Here is an 18,884-nt window from a genome sequence, read left to right as displayed (position 1 = left end):
AAATATTTTATATTTTCTTATTTTCAAAATCCGCTGTTTTGAATCTTAAGGCAACTCTAACTGCTCTCACTTTTTTAATGAGATTTTCTATTTTATTAACTTTTTTTTATTCCATCGACTGTCACTAGATTATGTAATCCATGCCCCAAACATAAATGATGGTCATATTCTCCAAGACGAACACTACTTTTCTTTTGGGTCCTGCATCCGTAACCATTTGAATTTTCTTGGACCCTAAATCAAATTCATTTTTAACTTTTTCTATCTCGGAAAGAATAGTTTCAGCGGTATGTTTTTGAGCGACATGATGTGTCGCCAATGTATAAAATACAATATTAAAATTATTATCTATTTCGTGAAATGTAAAGGTGATATAATTTTGCTGTCTATATTTGTCGGTCCACATATCAAAAGTTATAGCACAAAATTTAGGACCTATATTAATTTGTTGGCATATGCTTTCATTGATAAATACATATCATCTAATCCACTCCGGCTAAGTGTAGTTCTATCTGGTAATTCTTTGGTATCTGAAATAATGCCATATTTCTACATAATAAAAAGTTAATGATAAAAATATTATGCCATAAAAAATTCTAAATGTGGAATGTTTTAAAATAATTAAATATCTTAACAGTTAAAAATTAAGATTGCCCTATAAAAAACTATAAAGATTTTACAAATAACCTTTAGAAAATCTTGCATTCCAGTATTATTTATAGAAGAGAATGGCATTAAATCCTTGCAACACATGAAAACATAATTCCTTACCAGAATCTATTTTTTATCTTTTATAGGGTCAGTTTCTTTTACAATGGGTTTGAAAAATAACTTTAAATTTTGTTTAAATATTTCTTCTTTACATGATAAATCATGTTTGTCAAGTAAATCTTTATTATATTTGATGTGTTGATATTTTTTGAAAAAGATTTGATTGGAAAAGTAATTAAAAAATTTTCAAATATTTTTAAAATAATCAAATATTTTACTCTGAAAATGAATAATTATTTTCTTCCTCACCATCTTTATCAAGTACTATTTGCAATCATATATTACAAAAGATTTTATCTGTAGCAACACTGGTTCTCTTATTATTTGTGTCAATTTTTAATATTAAGGATCCAAAATGTTTCCATCCAAAAGAAGGCTTTGCTAGGAAGGATATACTATATTTTGTTACAGGATATTGCAATGCTGCATTCATTATAATTGTTTTAGTCCTGGTAGTTTTATATATGTTATAATGCCAACAAAATAAAAATCATTAATTAAAATTTCCTATTATGATAAAAAATAAATTTTATACAACGAGTTGTAAATTATTTGAAGCATCAAAAATTAATAGAATAAAATATAGAATTACCTTTTCAAATTTAATGTCCTAATCTTATTTTATCTAGCACGTTGGTCACAAACCTGCCCAAAGTGAACGAATATAGATTGTTATAAATCAAATTTATAGCAAATAATATTTATTAATTTTAAAAAATAAAATCGCATTTTTTAATAATTCAAAAAATATTTAATATTTTTCTTCTAATTAAAATTCATAAATTATATATAAAATAAATTAATAATAAAAAATATGTATCACGCCGCCACGCCGCCGAATTTTTAGATCAGCGGCGGCGTGTTGAGCGCCGACACTTTTTTGGCACGCGGCGTCGGCGTGGTCAAATCATCGGCGGCGGCGCACATGTCTAGGCATAGGTAAACAATAATATTTAACAAAGAATTTTGATATTATCAAGTAAAAGCTTTAAATATATTTTGACTCAAACCATAGTATTTACGCTTAGTTTTAATGGATTTAACCTGGCCTGAAGGGGGGAGGGAGTAAAAAGAATAAAAATTGGATATTATTTTCAAATAACAGGTAACAACTATAATAAAATTAGGAGAAACCCCCGTCATATGAGCTATCTACTAGTTATAAAATAAAACCTTTAAAATATAAATTTTAAAAAATTACTTCTCTATTTTTACCTGTATTCTCAATTTAATAGATACATTTGTTCATTTATTGTTAACATATCAAGTTTAATCTTTTAGCAATTTTTACTAAATGGGTATAGATTGCTTAAAAATTTAAAAATCCATAAATCATTGATAGCCTTGTTCATTCATTCTTTTTCAAATAAATATTTCCCCTACCCCAAAACAGCCTTCCAACGTCATTTTAGCAAATATTTCACACTTATTTATTACGACGCATGGCATGGCCTACTATTGAAAGGGGCCACTTTTAAGAGGTTCATAGCAGGATTTTGGCGCCAGGATATATTTAAAAAAAATTAATATGCATTTTATCTAAAAATTCTGATTTATAGCCATTTTAAAGTTTTTATTATATTAGCAATAACTTAAAAATTATCGTTTATAGTTACTGGGAGGGGAGGGGTGATGGCTGTTGAGAATTTTTCAATTTCCTAAATATTATTTACGAAATGGCAAAATTCGAAGAGGGGAAACGTCCTCATGCCTACCTCTGGCTGAGCTTATATTATGAGTTAGACCAGGGTTGCCAGATTCAATCAAACAAAACGGGAGAAATTTAATTATAATTCAAAAGGTAAAATTTTATAATAAAATATCCCCGTTATTTCCTTTTTGGTGATTATTTCTTTATTTAAATGAATATACCTAATACGATAGTAAAATAAAGGAGGATCATATATAATTATATTTTATTGTAAAATGAATAGATAATATTTAAAAAATCAGAACATATTTTTATTTATATTTTTCAGAATATTTCATAGTCCGATGGAATTGTTTTTAGAAGTTAACTTGAAACACATCTTTCTTCTAAAATTAGCGCACCATTAGTTTACTTGAAACACATCTTTCTTTTAAAATTAGCGCACCATTATTGGGAATGTTTTAGTATATCAATTATTTGATGCATTAGTTAATAGAGAAAATGGATTATTTTCTTTCAAATCCTTTTAGATGCGTTTCTTAGTTTCAGGACCAACCCTATTTTTGAGACTTTTGTTCTTCTAGATTTTATGCTTATATTCTTGAATCAGGAAAGAGTATAGGCAATAAGTGGATAGCCAATTTGTGGAGAATTAACTAAGCAAATGTTTTATCGTGGGATAGATGAATGTCGTTTCGGATATTGCAGTATTATAATCACATAAATTTTTGTTTTTGAAGTATGGTTGGATATTATTTGATGATTCCTTATTTTTTAAATTGGAAATATGTTTTAACCTTGTTGAATTATTTTTTACAACATGGACTTCTCCCATAGCTGATATTAAATTTTGCATTGCATATTATACAAGTTGCATTTAAGTATACTCTCTTTAAGTTTTCTTTACATGTTTTTTTGGATGTTAAACTTCTATTTAAACTGTAATTTATATATAATTTAAATTAATGGAATAAAATTGGAAAAGAAATGAAACATCATATGAAGACTTTTTTTAATTAATCAAATATTATTATTAAGCTATATAAAAATTTTAAATAATCTAAATATCATTATGTAGATTTATTTCTAAAAATTATATAAGATACTTCACATTTACATAAGAAACATCAGAATCAAAGGATGATTAATGATTTATCATCATAACAATTCATTTTAAAATTAAAAGATATTAAATATTATTATTATATTTTAAATTGGAAAGTTTTCGAAAAATTTGGGCGAAAGCGTAAATCAATTGACGGCGTGTTTTGGCGTTAATAAAAGTAAAATATTTGAGAATTACGCCAAAAACGGGAGATCTGGCAACCCTTGTTATGACACGTATAAATTAAAACTTCGATTTCATTTAGAATGTATACATTGCAAAGCATATCTTATAAAGTTTAATATAATATAATTATTTTATCTTTTCATATATATATATATATTATATATAATATAATAAATAATATACTAATATAATAAATAATATACTAATATACTAATATAATAAATAACATACTTATATAATAAATTATATATTTAATAGAATGATTAAATATAGAAATTTTTTTAAAATGAGGCTGCTAATGTTTATATCTGGGTATATATCAAGGCAAAAAATGTTATCTGGATCAGAAAATTGTTTGATCTTGAATATACAATGAAGGCATCGTTACAATAGTTGGTATTACAACAGTATGTCTTCTCAGATTCTCCTTAAAAAAATAACCATAAGCATTATTAATAAAAATGCAATATGACTGACTTGTTTTTCTTTGGTCATAGCATAACGGACTACAGCCTTTTCCAACAATTTGTCGTGAATTGTCTAGATAGATTGTCTTCTAAAAAATAATTTTTAATTTGTTTTTTAACTAAGCCACATATTTTTTTAATATACTACATTATATTTTTTAAAATAAAAGAATTTGGATTCATTAAATAAAATTAATTATTATCGATTATTTAATTAGTGATAAATGATTATAAATAAATTAATTATCTTACCAAATCACTAAACGAAGAAAGTAACATAAACTAGAGTAATTGAGATTAGGATAATAAATATTAGGCAAATTAAACACTAAACTAAATACAAGCAATTAGAATATGATAAATCAAATAATATTAATTGCAGGTAAATGTCCCAAAATAAATTTCTCAGACCTTGATATAAGCTCTACCTACAAGGTAAAGATATGTTACGAAGCAGATTTGTATATTATGGTGAACTTTGTGAATCGCTAAATTAATATTTTGAATTATAAATGTTCCATTTATATAATTTTTAATCAACATGAATAAAAATTATTTTTTTCAATAATAGATTATCCTTATATAAGATATAAAAAGGACTCCTATTTAATGGTTTAGAAAAAATACTGAATGCTTAGAATTATGTCTTAGTGCTTAGATAAAAATTTAATTGCCCAGAGAAAATACTAATTGCTTATAAACTGGTGCAGATTGAAAAAAATTGAATCTATTAGAAAAATATATGAAATACTTAGAAGTGGTCACTTAATTGCTCAGAAATATTTTTCCTTAGTACTATTTATTTTCAGAATTAGTATACGATTATAAATTTTCAAAAAAACCTGTTCCCATGGACTTCTGCACCCTCTAATTTCAATAACAATCTTAAGTCACCCCCCCCCCCCCATTATCATAGTCTTATCCTGTTCTTTAAAATAAAAATAACTAATTACGAGGGCTTATTTTAAGTGAATCTATTGATTTTTAAAAATGTTGACTAAATAAAAATGTAAATTAACATTCAGGAATCTTTCGCATAATACTTATGTTTGAAATGTTAGAAAATCAGAAAGCTCTTAAAGATATAGTCATGAGTACAGATTCCAAAGTATTCAGCAGATCTTTATATTAGCTTTTATAAGATACCAATATTGAAATATTATGTTAGAATTTGTCAGAGACCTGCAGACCCGGCCAATAATTTTTTTAAATATACCCTGACCGGGCCTAAAAATAAATTTAAATACCCGGGCTGGGCCTAAAAATTTATTTTTAAAAATACCCGGGCTAGGTTTTATATTTTTTTTTTAAACCAAATATTTTAAATCGCCAGTTGCCATTATTAGCTACAAAAATTAAAAATAAATAGAATATATTTTTAAAAAATCGGGGCCGGGCCGTACAGGTGGGACATTTGCAGGTCTATGGAATTTGTTAGTTCCGCCACCCCACTCTGAATAATAGAGTTATAATTATCATATAATAAATTTATCCCTTTCAAGATTATATACTAGAAACCTTTTAACCCCACTGCACCTCCTCCTGAAATGGTAGAGTGATGAGCATCAATGTAATCAATCGATCACTTTATTAGTTTACATTTAATCCCACTTTGATATATTATGCTAGGATATTTTTAACCCCCCAATCCTACCATACCCATTTTGAAGAGGTGAGTATTTAAAAAATCAAACGATTTTTATAAGGTTTTACTTGCTACCCGATTTAGCAACCTTCTCCCCCCTTCCCCTCAGCTTCCATACTAACTCTGGAATGATGAGTATTAATGTAATCAATTCTATTAGATTCCATTCTATACACATGTTGAGATATTTTACTATGCACTTTATACCCCCCACCCCAACACCACCTCGGTACATAGTGATGAGTATCACTGTAATTAATTGATCTTTGTATTAACTTTCATTTGATTCTCATGATGACATATTATATATAAAAAATTAATTCCCACTCCAACAAGTTTCCTGGTGACATTGAGTGATGAGTATTTGTATAATCAATTAATTTCTTACTCGCTTTCATTTGATACCCTTGACAAGATATTATGTTTAAAATTTTACCCCCTTCCCCACCTAACCTGTTGACATATATTGCTGAGTAGCAATGTAATAATTTATCTTTTTAGCTTTCATTTGATACCCATGTTGACATATCATATCGAAATTCCCACTCCTCCCAGCACCTACCTTGATGACATAGAGTGTAGAGCATCAATGTAGTCGATTTATCTTTTTATTAGCTTTCATTTGATACCCATGACATGATATTATGTTTAAAAAAGCCCCTACTCTCCTCTCATGACCCAAAACTCGAGAGCATAGTTTAATAAAACTTAGCAAGAGCATAGATTAATAAAATTCAACAATTCATTTGATTACCTTTAATTTGAAAATGAATTATTTTAATAGCAAATATTTCTAAGCGATTTACTATTTTTTCCGAGAAGTTGAATAAAAAAATTCTGAGAAAATCAAAATTTTTACTTTGCATTAATTCTTAGCTTTTCAGTGTTTATGCTGTGCAAAATAAAAGTCTATAAAAAGTATTAAATAAAAAATATTTCTACAATATTTTTGTTTGGAAAACTACATGTCAGTGGGTAGTATATTGGGATGCTCCTTAAGTTACTCGTGTTGCCTACCTTTTATTAAACGGGCAATTAGAAGAAACCAACATTTTTCAACTCTAAAATCGTAATAAAACAATTTCAACTTTCAGTATCCCTTAAAAAGTGTTTTTTATGGGCTCAGATTTCCTTCAAACCCCATCACCCTAATTGCATATATTCGCTAGGACCCTTTTCAACAATAAATAATCTTTTAAAAAACCTTCCACGCTGAAGCCCATAGAATTAAGCCCTGTCCTAGATAGCGATTTATAGTTACTATAATTATATATCTTGAGACACTTGTCCTAACATATTAGATGATAGAAAAATTAATTGATTTAGTAATTATAAAAATTAAAAGCCAATAATTATATATGAAAATTAATTTTTAACATATTTTACATAAAATATTATTAATATGTTTCGCGAAAACATTAAATATTTTTATCGTTATTTTGTCGCGCTACATATAGCGCTGTTTTTCCCTAGGGACTCCATTTTAATATATATTTAATAAATTTATGCGGGAAGGTGGCGCTAGAAAATTGCTCTCTGTGATATGGCCTTGTTTCACAAATTATATTGTAACAAAATCATACCGTGGGCAAACAGCTTTAATTAAAAAAGTACCCCCGATATCACGTTTCTGTTTCTCTGTTGCTATTTTTTTTATCATTAGATTCAATGTTCTTTGAATTTGCTAAATCTCCTCCTATGTCTTTAATAATCAGATCTATTATAAATGGCTTGGTCTGCAAACAAACTTAATGTCTGCTATATAGGGTAATTATTCATATTTTTTTTTAAATTTATTTCGATACTTTGCTTTTATCGCTAAATCTTAAAAAATCAATTAAAATGTCGATTTCTTTATGGCATGAACGCTGTAAAGTCTCTAGATTTGATCCATGGTCTTGAGAAATTATTTTCTTACAATTTCCTAATTTGAAATTTTAAGAAATGTCAGATGAAAAATATGTATGGCCTACTATTATAAAAGTCGAAAACGTTCTCGGGAATTTCGGGCATATTCACGGGAATGAAATTCAAAATTTCGATTAAATCTCTGGAATATTTTTAATTAATACCTAATATTTGAATATCATTAGATTCATTGAATTTATGAAAAATTATTTATCATATACCTTACAACGATTTTCCCCTAAGGCATTTATTATATCAGCTGATTTTTATCTAGATATAGGTGTATTAATACATTTCTCTTAGCTACATTTGTATCTAGCTACTGTCCATTTTATATCTTAACTTCCAATTTTTGACCTAGGTTTAAATTCCAGTGTGTAAAATGTTCTTGCTGAAACGAAGTCAAGTGGAATCAATTGGTAATTTAGTGTTATGGTTATCAGAAATTGTTTAGGATTAGTTATTTTTAAAAAAAATAGGTTGATTTTAAATTTACCAGTTATTTAAAGGCATGCTTATGGGCGAGTGATATGAGATACTTTATTTAATTTCCTATTTTTGCTCAAAAACTTATATAATATCATATTTGGCATTTCAAATTATATTTTATTTGGTATTATTTATTTATAAATGTATATGAGGTCAGGATTCCGATATTATATCAGAAAAGATTCTAAGATTATTATAAAGTGACTTACTCGACAATACCCATCACAAGATGACTTGCCATAAATTTTAGAACTATTAAATGGCTCTAGACAAGTTGAGGGTCGATTTGGCATGGTATTTGTTAAGAATGTTGGAAAACTTCCACAAGTATAGCAATCGATTGAACCAACATATATAATTGTTTTCATTATAAATATTATGGAATAAATTAGAAATGTTTGCATTGAAATATAAAATAATTAGCTAATAAATTAATCTTTATAAAAAAATTCGTATTAATAATCAATAATATATTTAATTTCATAGTGTTATAATATTAAAATTTATATTATATTATCAATTTATCTTTTTCTTTAATTTGTTATAAAATAATTTATAGTAGCTTGATTTTAGATTGTAATGCTAAGTGTCGTCAGATTTGAGAATTTATTTTATAAAAATGCTTTAAAATTTTTTTTATATAAGGGATTTAATATATTAGGTGATATTATCTGTAGTCAGATTACAGGGTTTACTGTTTAAAATGCAAATTTTGGTCTGGATTGATGAATCTAAAATTGAGTATTTATTTTTAATTTTGTTTCGCTATAAATATTTGCCGAAAAAGTTCATATCATCGACTTTGAACTGAAAATAAGTTGATGGATAGCAAGGCAGAACAGTGTCTCTAAAAGATCCTGTTGAACATCCCTAGAGTGAATTAGAAACTAAAAAGATCCGAATATGAGAATAGAGTGGAATCAGCGTCTAAAAGAAAAATAAATAAAATTTGAGGCAACGCGCTTGAGATTTACACCCCAAAATTTTCTTATTTCCCTCCCTCAAAGATATATTGAGGCGAATAGTTCCAATCCCCTCTCCACTTCCACCTCACCCATCTACTTTCATGAAGCCACTAAGAAATTATAAGAAGATTTAATGAATTTGGTATATATAATTGTTAAATATTTAGTAAAATATGTTTTGATACGTTTATTGGGACACCATTAAAATATCTAAGATGCATCCTTATCTACACGATAATTTTCAATTCCACCTTTGGTTTATGGTATTTGGAGAGATTCCACAGTCAGGCTTCGTTTGCGATTAAACGAGCTTTAAAAATATTCTATTTTTTTAAATAGGGATATTCTTATGAGGAAAATATATACCAAGAAGAAACAGATCCTCTCATTTACAATTTATCTATATAATTCAATAAATACTTCCAATTTAAAAAATTTGTTGATAAAATTATGTTATTAAAACGATTAAAATATTGTAGTCACAAATGCATATATCAGAGACCTACATGGGCCGAGCCGACCTTCGGCCTATACCTGCCCCATGGGGCGGGTATGGGTCTAATATAATATTTTCTGGCGGGGGCATGGCTTTTTAAATTTATTTTAATGGGCTTGGGCCTAGTCCGAGTCTAAATTTAAAAAAATAAATTAAGCTTATTTATTAAAGCAGTTTCAAACTTAAAAAATATTGCGATTTTTTTCTTCTAATAACAATAAATTACAATATTGTAAACAAAATGATTGGCCAAATATACTAAATATTTATTTTCATTTAAATACAATAAATTAAATTTTTGGATATGAGCTTTGGAGAAAATTTTAAACTTTTTATAAGCTTGGGAATTTTTTTAAATTAAATATCCGGGTCCAGCCAGAGCCTAAATTTTTTTTCTGAGGACCTCATCCGGTTTTAATCAAAAAATTAAGACCCATGAAGGTCTTTGGCTCATATATAGAATATCGGTATCACTTTGAGCCTATACCAATATGAAACTCTCTAAAGGTTAGTTGCGTAACTTTTGGATGTAATTTTGCTATATAAAAAATTTATATTTGCTAGCAAAATTTTTTAAATATTTTTATGATTAATCATAAAAATCGTTAGTTTCTTAGAACATTTTTATTTATTATTTAATAGAATAAAAACAAAGTTTCCCGTCTCAAGCTTTTCTGTTTTCAGGTTGTATATGTCTTATTCATATAGGGATGTGAAAATAACTCTAACAAATTTAATATATTATTTTCAAAATATACTTCAAATTACAAGAGTTATACTACTTTAAAAAATTACCTTGGATTACATGTATTATTCATTTTAAACAGTTTAAATGCAAAGCGTTGGAAACTTTCTTTACTTCAAATTCGACTTTTTCGTCTTCATGAGGTTTCTTAAATTTATTCATGATTTATTTTTTAAAAGTTTAATTTTCTCGAATATAATGTATTACATTTTTGAAAAAAAAAAAATATTTGTAATTTATTTTTATTAAATAGTTAAATGCATTTAATTGTTTTTGAAAAAATATTTCAATTAAAATTATTGAAAAGCTGTGAATAAATATTTATTTGAGTTAAAAAATTTGAGGAAATAGAATTATCATCTGTAATCATTTTCTTAAAGTATATTATAACAAATTAATACAAAATTTAGTCGGAGTATGTAAAATACAATAACAAAAACCTATTATTAACCATGCAAATTATTAATCTCTCCATCACTATATTGGAGAAGTTGGAGGTACCTTATTAAACGGAGAAACCTAACATCTCACTAACTAACGAAAACTTTAAAATTATATCCATCAATGAAGGATCTCTTACATGTAACTTTCAATTCTATTTGTTTTTTGGCTAATATTTTATTCTGGTAAGTTAAAAGAATCTTTAAATGAAAAATATTCATCATCCTACGCTTGATCGTTATTGACTATTGTAATTGGAGAAGAACTTAGCGATTTCATTTTAAGTGCTAAAGCTTAATTAAGAATACTAAATTTGTAAAATGGGTGTGATATTGAGGTTAAAATAGCTGAATTAGAATCATAATTAAATGCAAAAAAGAATTACGTGATTTCAGCGCTAAGCCCTCTAGTATATAAGCAACAGAGCTACTCTAGGTTATCCTCAAATCCATCAAACTGGATATTTAATATAGGGGGGAAAATAAGGAGCCCTTCACACGTTTGTGGGAAAACCGCTTAGTATTATTAAGACGGTGGGCATAGAAACATAGCCCACACCCATAAATTTCATATATATTTTAATACTTTATAAGGCCAGGGAAGAACCGATTTTAATTTTAAATTACTATATATCTATGTTAAATGAGTAGATCCCGATGGTTGGAAATACTGAGCAAATAACTTTATATCATGTTGATGTTAGTAGTTAAAATAAATCGAATGTAATGAATGTAGAAGATATCTAGAAAATGGATATATTTATATAATTAAGAGCCCTTGTTGAATCTTCCAAAATTGTTGCACCAGATGAACCGCAACTATAAACCAAAAGAAAAAGAAAATTTTAAAGACTTATGTCGCAAAAAAGAAATTCTAATCATATCAGCTGCGATCTATTTAAAATCGGATTCAGGATAGATGAATAATGTGTAAGGGTAGTTGTTTCTATTTTTGCAATAAAATAATTTTATAGGCACCAACCCGGCCAATATTTAATATTAAAAAAAATTCCAAGCCTGTCTCAAGCCCATATAAGTTTCAAAAATTTTGCCGAAGATCGGTCCAAGTCCTAAAATTTTAATTTATTGTAATAAAAATAAATAATATTCAATGTAGCAATCATTTTGTTGATAATACTGAAATTTATTATTATTAGAAGAAGAAAATAATATTTTTTTTAAGTTAGCAACTTTTTAAATAAGCTAAATATATTTTAAAAAATTTAGTGCCATGTCCACTAAAAAAAATTCCATTTCAAAAACTCATACTCAGATCAGGCCCGCTAGATTATATTTTACCTCTACCACGCCCATGGGCAGGGTGTCTATGTGCCATAAGGTCTCTGCTAGGTATTCAGAATAGGACTCATTTTGGTATAGTAGTTTGTCCACGGTAATATGGATTGGTGTTAGATTAGATATATATCCCTTTATAAATTTATATTTCGCTTGTTTTAAGTTTGGAAGATTACATTTTCAAATTTTTTTCCAATTTCGATAGATTCTTATCAGTGATGCTGCAGTTAGGACTCGAACCTGGACGCACTTTATAAATAAACATTTATTAGATAACATATTCGTTAAAAAATTTTTCGCTTTCAATATCACTACTATTACTAAAATTAATAATATCTATTATTGGTATTTTGCTGTGAGACATTCTACAAACCCTCACCTCAAAAGATATGTCCTAATAAATTCAAATCCCTCTATTTATTAGATTCTTATGGTTAAAATTTTAGTTTTGCCAATAGAAAAAAGAATTCTATTTGAGTGTTTTATATTTATTAGAATAAAAAAAATTAATTTATATTTAATTTTTTATTTAGATTTTTGTAAAAACTAGTAGATAACCTGTCAAAAAGGAAGGGGAATAAGAATTTTCTTCTTACTTTTATGATAGTTGTTACTGAAAATAATATCCAATTTTTATTCTTTTTACCCCCTCCCCCTTCAGGCCAGGATCAATCCATTAAAACTAAGTGTAAATACTATGGTTTGAGTAAAAATAAATTTAAAGCTTTTACTTTATAATGCCAGTAATATTTGTTAAATATTACTGATCACCAGGCGCGTACGCAGGAATTTGGTCTGGTGGGGGGGGGATAATAAAATTTTTTAAGAATATTATTGTTTTTTAAAAATATCAAGCATAAATTTATTAGGACTAATCTATTTCTAATACACAATTTTAAATTAATGTGAATTATAAAAAAATTATATGTAAAAAATAACTTAAATGACCCAAAATAGAAATTTGAATTTTTTGAGCCTTTAAAATTTATATATAAAGTATAAAAAATTTAAATGTTAGAAATATAAATTAATACACAAAAAGTTTCTTAGGAATAATTGTATTTTGTATGTTATATATTTACAACGTAAAATCCAATCTTCATTGGGATTGAGCTATCAATTACCTCATCCTTGCTTGTCGTCAAATGTCTATGAATATTCAAAAGATCCAAACCTTTTTATCTACTTTCAGAAGTTGTACTTCTTGGTATGTTTTTCAGAGACCTGCAGGCCCGGCCCCCTGGCCGAACCGTATTTTAATTTATTTAAATATACCCGGGCCGGGCCTGAAATTATGTAAAAAAAACACCCGGGCTGGGCATGAATTTTTTTAAAAAAACACCCAGGCCGGGCCTAAAAATTTTTTTAAAAAAAAGCCGGGTCACCTGGAAATTTTTTTAAAAAAAGAAGGGCCGGGCCTGAAAACTTTTTAAGACAATCCTAGCTGGACCGTAAAATTTTTTTAAAAAATCCGGGCAGTGTCCTGCAAATGGCACCTCTGCAGGGCTATGTTATTCTTCTTAAAAAGAGAATATTCTCTCATCAGTTTACTAATGGAGAGAGTTGCTAATATATAAAACCTTTTAATACATTGGGAATATAATCTAAAATGTGTTTGAAATAATGCAGAGCATCCATAAAAATTTTTTGGGACTATATCAACCATAGTTAATCTTATAAACACAGTTATTCAGCTTATAAGGCAACATAAGATACTTTAACATCTTCATGATAAAAATCCAACAAATATTTTTTTCTATCACCATCTGAAAAAGATTGGGAAGGCTTTTATGGAAGTAATATTTGCAGATTGGTAAGTGCTGCATGATGAATAAAAAACCATTCATTTATTTGGGTTATAAATGTATCTGTATCTAAGATATACTCTTCTACTGATCCTATATTAATGTTTTAACTATAAGCTTGCCTTGCTTCACGTCAAGGGAGACAAATATTAAACACGTAGAGCTCTGCTTTTGACTTAACAATATCATATAAAATATAAAATTCTTCATCAACATTAGCCCTAATTTCTTTGAATTCTAATAAAATGCTCTCCACTATTCTCATTTTCTTAATCAAGTCAATGGCATGTTTTTGAAAAGTAATACATAAAATACATTCTAATGAGAAAAAAATTTTGAAATAAGCATTATCCAATAATTTTCTTGCTTCTGAGAAAATATTTCTTTCAGGCCATTGTGATATTTCAGTAATAGCAAATAATCGGCTCTTCTAACTCCATAAAAGCTGTTACTCCTTGATGACGGATACTCTATCTCTTTGGACAAGGTTGTAATTTCTTTCTCCCTTTGACTAGAAATTTGAAAATGGTAGATAAATATTACGACGGAAAACTTGAAATCGAAATTAATTGATAAAATAAATAACTTAGTTGATGAATATGATAATAAATGTAATTAAATATATATTTAATATGAGATAGGAATAAATATTAATAAAAATAAATTAATATAAACAATAATATTATTGAAAAATATATCCGGCAACTGCATTTTTTGGCTTTCTCGCTGCGTACGCGCCTGCTGATCACTTAATATTTAATATTATAAAAAATTCTCAGGCAAAGTACGAAGCCATAATAATTTTGAAAAATTCTTCCAAGCCGAATTATTTTATAAAGAATTTTACATAATAATTTTGGTAGGTAAGAACTAAAATAAAATATTTAAATAATCATCATGAATTTAAAAATACAATCAAAATCAGGTTTTCCTGGGCCTTGGTTTTTTGATCAGACTGAGCCAAGGACTGCAAAAATAATTTTTAGGCCAATGTCTGACACATAGTTAATAATAAAAAAATTCCCAAGCGTCCAAGCTGATAATAATTTTGAAAAATTTCCCCAAGCCCAGCCCAATATAATTTATAAAAACATTTTCCAAGCCCAGCCCAACTTATAATAATTTTATCAAGTCTGGCCAACCCATAGTAATTTTCAAAATTTTTTCCTAAACCTGGAGACAGGTAAATCTCTAAAACCATATTATTTTTTATTCTTTTTACCTAATTTAGACCAATGCCAACCCATTAAGACTAAAAGTGAATACTATTTTTCGAGTAAAAATATATTTAAATTAGCTTTTACCTGAGAGCCAGATAAATATGCAGTGTTAAATATTACGCCTATGCCTAATATTAAAAAAATTAATAAGGCAGGTCCATGCACTTGGGAAAATTTTCTCAAACCCGCCAAAGACCATAATAATTTTGGTAGTTGAGAACTGAAATAAAATAATAAAAAGTCATAATGCATTTAAGAATACAAGCAGAATAAGAAAGTTGCATGGGCCTTGATCAGGCCTGACCATGTCTTCAAAAAAAATATCAGGCTAATGTCTAGCCCATATTTAAAATTAAATTTTCAAGCATCTAAGACCATAATAATTTTGAAAAATTTTTCCCAAACCAGGTCCAAGCACTTATTAATTGTGAAAAATATTTCCCAAGCCCAGCAAAACCCATAATAATTTATTTTTTCCTTGGATCCAGAAAAATATGTTCGATGTATGGGGTTTACAAAAATTAAAGTCTAATATGTACTTTTTTTGATATTATTGGTGGATAATTTTTCAAAATAATTTATCATCAAATGAAGGGGAAATATCTGATTTACCCATCATTCTATTGGTTAAATTCATGGATACATATTAAAGTACCATACCTTATAAAAATCAGTGAAAATATGTTCATCCTAATTTATATTTTAAACAAACCACCACCCTCCAAATGATTTATTACGTAGGTACAAAATATAAAATTAAATTTAAGACATTATTATTAAATTACAATAGAAAAAATAAAAAGATATTCTAAGTTAACAAATAGGTTAACTTCAATCATAGATAAATTATATATAAGTAAAACAAAAAGGTTATACATTTAATCAAAAATGTTATAATAAGTTATGAATAACATACATTCTACAATTATGAAGTTATGAGAAAATATACAAAACTATATAATGCATGTAGAAAGGCCAAATTTTCAGAAAGGATAAGAGATGCAAATATTTACTTATGCTTAAAAATTACCTAACTAAAAAATATTATAGTTATATAAAATTCAAATATTTAATTTTTAATAATGGAAGGCACAAAGCACACTTTGATAACACAAAACTCTCATCTAGCAAGAATAAATTTTTAGATTATAAATTACAAATACAATTAAATAAAAATTTAGTTTAAGAGATTTTTTAATTGTGCACATAAATTAAAAATACTAAATATATACTTTATTAACATATTTTATAAAAATAATGGAAAATTTTAGAATAACCCCAAATAAATACAATTTTTTAAATAACTATCATAAGATAGGAAAATTTCTGATTCATTCAAAATCAAATAAAGGAGAAAATTCTGATTCCCCAATATAATGATCTAAAATTTTAAATTATACATAAATTCAAGAATTAAAATAGTATTTAAATAAATCTCTTATTCCTTTGAATTGGTACTTGATGCATTTAAAGTTCTACTGAACCCTAAATATTCAGGAATAAGTATAATATTAGGTGTGTATTCAGTGCATTCAATGCACATTCTAGTTTTTCTCCTGGACTGATATTTTTCATATAATTACATATGGAACAATGATTAATTGGCATGGATTTAGGAGGAGGAATAAAAAGTGTTTGATTTTCTAACTCCAAAATAATTAAAAATTTATTAATATCAAAAATTTACTTTGATATAAACTACTATTTCTGAAAGTGCCATAATCATTTTCACATCTGTATATATGAATTTGTAATTTCTATCAGCTAAACCATACAATTTATAAAAGATCTATAATTGTAAAAATGGGTTCCAGATTTTGAAGGACTTTTTATTTTTATGTACTTAACATCTAATGAGACAGGCAGTTTGGAAATCCATGATTCTCAAAATATTCTTGTGCAATCTAAAAATATATTAATATCTAAATTTAATACCTTCTCACAATGTTCTCTAGATGGAACAGGATATCTTTTAAAGTTTTCCATATAGCATCACATACCTCTGGATTATGCATTTGTATATTCGCCATACTATAAATCACATGGGAATTACTATTGGCTTAAAATTGCTATGATGATTATCTTTGGATAAATATTTTTTAAAAAACACTATTTGTTAAATTTGTTTGAACATTTTTGAGGATTATTATAATAGATTTCGGATTACATTTTTGTTGTGTTTTAATGGTACATAAATATATGTTTTTTTGTAAGATATTCGTAATTTTATACAAAGCCTGTTTTTATATTTTATTCAAAACTGGTCCTAGCCAGTTTCGAGATTGGCCATTACATGAAATTAATATTATAACAATACGTCGATATTTTTTTTATTGTTGTTTGATTGTAAAATGTTTAGTATATAAGGACCCCCTAAAATGAATTATAGATCATAAAAATAATTACGTTCTTTATCTTTTGCTATTTTGTTTTATTATTATTAGTAAACCAAAAGATATTGTAATAGGTTTTATTTAGTACGGTTACCTATTTAGTTTAAAATAATTATACGAGTTATCGGCTTAAAATCCAGTTTAATACGATGACAAAAATGCCTGCTAAGTCCGGTCCCCTAGTCTTCTTCTCCGAAAATCCCGGACCCACGAACTCAGTAGATCTTTCCCCCACCAAGATGGTTGCACTCGATTGTCCAAACCTTTCACCGCCGCACAACGTGGGGCTCGAATCTCCGAAGTGGGATGAAAGGAATAGATTTCAGCTGGAGCCTAGATTTCATTGCATAGCTTATGCTATTAAAGCATTTGCATTTATGGTAATGGTTTCACCATCCTGTTGTATACAATGGCAAAGTTTATCGCCCTTGGTTACTATTATAGTTGCCTAGAATCAACTTTATGTCATGCATTAATAGTTCAGCCATGGATTTTGTAGCAAAAGCCATTTTTATTTTTGTATATAACCTGTTACCACAAGATGATAAGAATAATGATTACAGATTTTTGTCCGTCGGGTTTCGGTGATGAGCATAAAACGTTCGAGATATTGATCGGTTACCTTATATCGTAGATTATCGAATACATGTTGGGCGCCAGTGAAAAGTTTGGACAGTCGTCTAACCATCGGGGGTGGGGGAGATCGACGGAGTTCATGGATCCGGGATTGTCGGAGGAGGAGACTGAGGCCCGGACTTAGCAGGCATTTTTGTCATCGTATTAAACTGGATTTTAAGCTGAAAACTTGTATATTTATTTTAAACTAAATAGGTAACCGTAAAAAATGAAATCTATCACAATATCTTTTAGTTTACCAAAAAATAGCAAAAGAAAAAGAACGTAATTATTTTAATGATCTATAATACATTTTAGAGGGTCCTTATATATCAAAGATTTTAATCAAACTATAATAAAAAAAATATAGATGTATTGTTATAATATTAATTTCATATAATAGCCGGCCAATCTCGAAAACTGGCTAGGACCAAAAAACAAGCTTTGTATAAAATTACATTACGAATATCGTACAAAAAAACATATAATTATAGTACCATTAAAACACAACAATTTTAAATGACGTTACTCAAAAAATGTTATATATTAATTATTTTAGGTTACTTCCACAATTTTGATTTGGATTACAAACATTATAGATTACAAACAAAGAAATTAATAATCACTGGATTCGTACATAAAATACGGGGAGCAGAAATATTTACGCAATTTTTAAAAATGCATATT

At 27.4% G+C, this 18,884-nt stretch overlaps 1 long non-coding RNA gene across 1 annotated transcript; it reads right to left on the bottom strand.

Annotated features, from left to right (window-relative positions):
* Positions 1–4,005: 4,005 nt before the first annotated feature.
* On the bottom strand, positions 4,006–17,211 carry LOC135925014 (uncharacterized). Its single transcript, XR_010571495.1, has 5 exons — positions 17,125–17,211; positions 12,168–12,413; positions 9,373–9,510; positions 4,191–4,269; positions 4,006–4,140 (listed from the first exon to the last, which is right to left on the bottom strand). It is a non-coding gene; the product is annotated as an uncharacterized LOC135925014 (long non-coding RNA).
* Positions 17,212–18,884: the final 1,673 nt, after the last annotated feature.

This window comes from Gordionus sp. m RMFG-2023, chromosome 2 (genome assembly GCF_954871325.1).
Source record: "Gordionus sp. m RMFG-2023 chromosome 2, tfGorSpeb1-WG-v2, whole genome shotgun sequence".
Taxonomy (NCBI): domain Eukaryota; kingdom Metazoa; phylum Nematomorpha; class Gordioida; order Chordodea; family Parachordodidae; genus Gordionus; species Gordionus sp. m RMFG-2023.
Note: the sequence above shows the minus strand (reverse complement) of the source record. Positions and strands in the feature narration are given on the sequence as shown.